Source organism: Aplysia californica, unplaced genomic scaffold, assembly GCF_000002075.1.
Source record: "Aplysia californica isolate F4 #8 unplaced genomic scaffold, AplCal3.0 scaffold00165, whole genome shotgun sequence".
In the NCBI taxonomy this organism is placed as follows: Eukaryota; Metazoa; Mollusca; class Gastropoda; order Aplysiida; family Aplysiidae; genus Aplysia; species Aplysia californica.
The window spans coordinates 404,086-410,336 of NW_004797435.1; the positions used below are offsets into that span (position 1 = coordinate 404,086).

At 42.2% G+C, this 6,251-nt stretch overlaps 1 protein-coding gene across 1 annotated transcript in view; it reads right to left on the reverse strand.

Moving 5' to 3' along the window:
- LOC101863510 overlaps nt 1–6,251 on the reverse strand; it is a 12,078-nt gene that overhangs the window by 1,746 nt on the left and 4,081 nt on the right. The window lies entirely within an intron of this gene.

Genomic DNA, 6,251 nt, shown 5'->3' on the forward strand with positions numbered 1-6,251 from the left:
ATGTAGATGTAGATGTAGATGTATATGTATATATATATATATATATATATCTATCTATCTATCTATCTATCTATCTATCTATCTATCTATCTATCTATCTGTATATGTAGATGTAGATGTAGATGTATATGGAGATGTATAGACGTTGAACTCGGAGGAGGAGGAGGAGGAGGAGGAGGAGAGAGAGAAGAGAGAAGAAGAAGAAGAAGAAGAAGAAGAAGAAGAAGAAGAAGAAGAAGAAGAAGAAGGCAATAAACATTTAAAGGCTGTATAGTGATCAACAAGATAAAAGAACACAGGCTCTGTGTGCTTTACCAACAGCAACAACATATAAACGGTGCATACTTGTGTTCTGAATTACATCAAATATAAGGTCTTTAAAAAACGACCGCTGTTGTGTAGTGGTAAGGGGATGTTCAAATATAATCTTACTCCTGGATAAGGGGGGGGGGGTCTTTTGCTCCTTTGAGAAAAGAGTAAGAATAGGGGGGAATGATTTACTGTTACTTTTTAGTGCATGTAAAACTGCATATTTATATTATTATATACATGTATGTGTGTATGCATGTTTTTCATGAATATTATGGAAAGCACAATATGTAAAGCAGCCAACGCTGTCACCTACCAGCTTGCACCCCTTCTATCTCATCCAAACATCTCCATGGACACAAAGAGACAGTTGATCAGCTCAATATTCATACCAACATTATGTTATCAGTGCCAGACCTGGACCTTAAGCAAAACCCATAAAAGCAAAATCACCGCATGCGAAATGAAATGTCTCCGCAAAACCCTTAACATCACAAGACGAGACAGGCAGAGAAATGAAAAAGTAAGAGCAGCTATCGGCACTGAGTCCTGCCTGCGTTACATAGAAAGACAGAGGATAAAATGGTCTGGCCACCTATTACGCATTTCACTTGTCCAGCCAGCCTTGAGAGCCTACAACACCAAGCACTCAGGCTATAAAGGAAGAGGAAGGCCACGCAAAAGGTAGATCGAGGGTGTCAAGGAAACCCTAAGAAAACATAACATCACAACTGAAAGAGCAGCGGAGCTGGCCTACCATAGAAAACTGCATCTCCCCTCGACGCTTAACGGCAACAGAGGATGAAAAAGTAAAAAGTCAAGTCAAGTATGATGTAAAGCGCTTAGAACAATGATTGTAACAACGACATGCGCGAAACACTCATTATTATTATACTGTTGAACCCTAGAATGCTGAAATAAAAACCATCAATTTATGAAATGTATAAAAGCAAGGTTATTTCACACCAATTTGGGGATTTGGGGGACAATTTCAAGTAAGAATCACGTACCAAATATTAACAACCTTGATTACGTACAGAAAGTAGTGGCGCCTTGGGTCTTGTGCAACTTATTTATATTTTCCCTTCATCATATTCGCCTGTATATATAAACTATGTAAAAAGGAATGTTGTTTTGAGCCTAGAACCAGAATATCGACTGTCATGATGCATATCATATATATAGGCCTATATAATAAACGTGAAAGACAAAAATTAATGCTCAAACTCAAAGTAAAGTAGAATAGCTCTCGGATTCGCAACCGTAAGGTCGTGGGTTCGAATCCCGCCAGGGACCCGACGTTGTGTCCTTGGGAAAGGCACTTTCCACAAATTTTCCTCACTTCACCCAGGTGGAAATGGGTACCCGGCTATTTTAGACAGTGAACGATCTTGTCAGTCTGATAGTGTTTGAGCGCGTGAAATCCGCTGCTTGCACTGTATGCTTCCGCGGAAGCCGAGAATGTTTCTGGGTGTTCTCAGCGAGGGTCTGCTGAGGTAATAATAGTTGTAAAGCGCATAGAGCATGCTCTTGAGCATGGCTATATAAATGCAATTATTATTATTATTATTATAGCCCAAGTAGACCTATTCAGTGTGAGAGGTGTAAGAACTGTGGGAGGGCAAGATGCAGTGATACTGAAAAATCTGCGAATCTTGAACAGAAAGCTAAAATATAGAGATCTAATTTACTGTCACCAATCCAATAAAACGCGAACACATAGGCCCCTAAGTTCCATAACACGCTTACAAGTTATGACGGTTCCCGATTTCGCACAAGGCCTGCACCAACGCACACTTTACTTTGCAGAAAGCTGCAGATCTAGTAGTAATCAAAATTCTAAACATTAAATATTACAATTGCATTCAGTTTTAGTTTGTTTGTCATCTGGCGTTGCGTCCAGCCCTCCCCCTATCCCGGAGTGCGTCTTTTTTTTTTAAATCAATAATCTCCCCCTGTTCCTGAGTCCTGTACTAGGAAGCGCTCAGAACGGTTTCGGGTTCATTGACCGGTCACAATAGCGAGCCCGACAAGACGCTTGTATAACTTTCTTTTCGGTTTTATTTCTTTCTTTTTTTTGTGTTACCCCCACAAGTGACAGCACAGTGACAAACAGTGGCGTGGCTCTCCAAGCGCAAATGGCACCATAGCGCCACCCTTTGAAAAGGAGAAAGGATTTTCGAAAATAAGGGAATACGATGCTCCAAAACTTAACAAAATATCACAATATTTTTTTTCAAACCAATCTCTTATTCCTAAGTACTCCAGTCTTTAGTTAAGGTGTCTATTATTAGGCTAGTGGGAGGAGGGCGGGTAATACGGGGTGCCCACTGATGCCCACTACGGATAGGATCGGCTGATCGGCTCGATCGCCTCAAAAACAAACGTGTTTGTTTTCAGTTTCAGGCGATCGAGTCGGGCGGTCGAGTCGGGCGGTCGAGTCGGGCGATAGGCCCTATCCAGCCGTAGTGGGCACCCCACATAAGCCCCCGGTTGCCGGTCGCAAGGGTCTCCCCGCCTCTTTCGTTCCCTACGTCTGACGTCACCGAGGGCGCCGAACCCAGATCGGCCCAACCTGAACCAGTGTCTCTGCCTGAACCCATCTGGGTGTTCATTGTTTAGGTGTGACGTCTGGTCAAAATAGTTCAAAATGATCTATAAACTTATTTGATTCAATCAGTTGAAAACAGGGTTTTCTTTCCAAGAATAGCAAAAAATTTCTTTAATACCCCATCCAGATGTTTGACGTAAGACAAAAGAGATATCACCAAGAACATAACTCAGCTTAAAATACTACAACAGGTACTCCCATCACACTAAGAGATTGTACTGTTCGGCCAAAGGGCCAAGATGGATTTGGCGCCTGTATGGTTGGGAGGGGATGGAGTGGTAGTTAGCCTGGACACACAGAATTCTACACTGTAGAATTCTGTGCCTGGACATGACCACACGGCATGGTTGCCAACTGTCTAAAAATAGGTTTTATTGTCTGCTTTCTAGAAACCAGAACTGCAAGGAATCAGGGAATGGGGTCATTATGTCAAGACGCCCCGTGGGCAATAGTGCATGCGAGTTCTTGACTGTGAATGTGTTCTTTTCTGTTGATCAGTTGGAAGTTATTGTTTTGTGTGTGATTACGATGTGATGTGATTATGCGCATCTTGAGCGCTGAACTCTCTCTCGATCTATATAAAAGATTGTACCAGCACTTATCTATTCTTCTCGCATGGAAGTAGGTGTCCCCATATCAGTATTAAAATTAAATGAACAGGCGTATATAGTAGGTCTACAGTTTATAGGCCTGTAATAAGTAGGCAATACTATTCGTTGTGATAAATTTGTTCTTGGCGCCACCTTCTCTGGAAGTGACGCCACGCCCCTGGTGACAAATATTGATTTATTTACATGGCGAAACCACGTTTGTAATGCCGAACCTGCATATTATTATTACAATAAATGTTGCGTTATCAGACAATTACTGACAAACTTCTGGGTGGTAACGAAAGCGGAAGTAGATCTTGATTTTCCAGTCGAGAGGGGGGGGGGGGGGGTAAGAAGCAAATGTAAGACAAATGTAAGAGGGGGGGGGGAGTCCCCAAAAAGGTGCAAGCTTATATTTGAACAGCCCTAAGAAATTAGATGCCTCGCAGTCGCACGCAGACGATCTGAGGTCGATTCCCGTGTGGGGATAACTTGTAAAATAGTGCATCTAGTATCTCTGTCTGTTTGCTTGTATGTTGAACGTCTCTCCGTCTGGACTGGCCTCAGAAAGAAGCAGGGTTGAAGAAGCCCGCCACCTTAACGATCTTTTTATATCGCATCATTGCAGATTCTTCGCGAGCCGCACACACATTCACGCCTCACATGAAAACACATACACAAATCTAAAATGAAATGAAAAAAAACCAGAACAATAACTTACTTTATAAATGAAATGAAATGGTATAGGTTTAACGCCCCTATCAACACTATTAGATTATTTAAGGGGCGGGACCTCCTAGTTTAACGTCCGTCTCCGATAGGGCCGAGCCAAGTGGGAAGTTCGTGTAAAGTTCTTTTCCCACGGACACAGCGTCGGACCGAGCAAAACAAAAGGTCATATAAGTGCCGAAGATTAGAGGAGTTACTAAAGAGAAACAAACACAGAATAAGAAGTAGGAGAAATCAGGACGATAGATGTTTGATAGGAAAGAAGGAGCAAATCACACCAGAGCACCCGCCAACCACCCACTATAACTATGTTCTGACTTACATCAAGTAAAAGGTCTTATAAAACGACTTCTGTTGTGTAGTGGCTGGACGCTTCCCAGTCGCACGCAGATGATCTGAGTTCCTTTTTTTTTTTTGTAAGTGTTTTACGGCGCTCCCAACTGCATAAGGTCGTATGAGTGGGTGGGACACAAGCAGTGCCGGATTAAGACCCAGCTGGCCCCAAGGCACACTTCACTGAGTGGCCTAAAAAGTTAGATATGGTGTAAAATCCCCCCTCCCCTCCCAACCCCTTTTGCACACACACACACACACACACACACACACACACACACACACACACACACACACACACACACACACACACACACACACACCGCACGTTGTGCAGTAAATCGCTTTCAATTGAAAGAAGTGCAAACATCCATAGCCTCTGCTGAGACATGGTTGAATGCTTAACGTCTTTAATGCGTTTCAATTGCGAAAATGAATGTTCGCCAGTGCAGTTAGTAGACATTAGAGACAGGTACATCCGCACTGTCTAAATTTCATTGGAAAGTTAGGAGAGAGGTCATGTGGATAGACATTAACAAGTGCTGGTATTAAAGTATTGATGTCTTCTGCTGACATTGAATCACACTCTGTTAGAACACCAAACCGCTGCACTACTGTTGAATAAGTGTCAATTAGCCTGCATAGGGCACTTTTCAGTTGGACCAAGATAAACAGGAATGTATTCACTTTGAATTTCTTCTGACCCGACATTTCATCCATCACACTTGCGGCATCTCCGTCATCTACTGTTCTCCAGTGTACACGTGCTCTCCGACTGTCTGATTTATTTATGCTGCTTCCACATCGGTCACATGCCTTGTCATAGTAATAGTCAAACTTTCCTCGACACTCACCTATATATTATGTGTCTAAACTTTTTAACAATCAAATGGCTGGGCTTGGTGCAATAGTTGAACTACGTAGCAGTTTACTTCAGCAATTGAAACGATGTAAAATGTCATTCCAAAGTTCACACATGAAAGCAACTTCAATAGTGTTCATATAACTTGCAAGTGTGCCAGCTTCGTGCTTCGTGAGACCATTCTGGTCAATATCCTCTGCAATCTCTAGTAGAGCACTTTGGAATTGTTTGTAGCCCCTGAAGACTGTTTCTGTCGCATCAGCCCGGGCAGACCACCTGGTACATGTATCAGATGGGTGTTTTGGGACAAGACATTCAGGATTTTCCTCAACGTGTCGTAATAAAATATTCCAAGAAAAAATGAATACAAGCGCTGCAGGAACTGAAAGAAAGACACAGCTTCCACACAGCAATCTACTGGTGATTGACCAACTAAATTTAGAGAGTGGCCTGTGCACGGAATGTAATTGGCCTTGGACCCAACGATTTCGTTACTGGCTCGAAGAGCCAGCCCTCTCTCACAAAGGAAAATACTTGTCTTAATACAATGTAACAAAATGTTTTTCAGTATTTTCGTCGTTCCAGTAAGTTTTGGTGTAACCGCTCGTCAACTTGCCTACCAGCAACACTACTTTGACATTAAGTCAAGACTGAGTTTATATTATGTTTGGGACTTGTTTCATGTGTTTTTAAATAGTTGGTTATAACACTAGCAGTAGGCTAGGCTTTTCTTGGTTGCTATCGATCTGAGATGAAGAAGCTTCGCTTCTACTTTTCTTTTTAACATAAAAAATTTAAGTCATTTTGTTAATTTTTT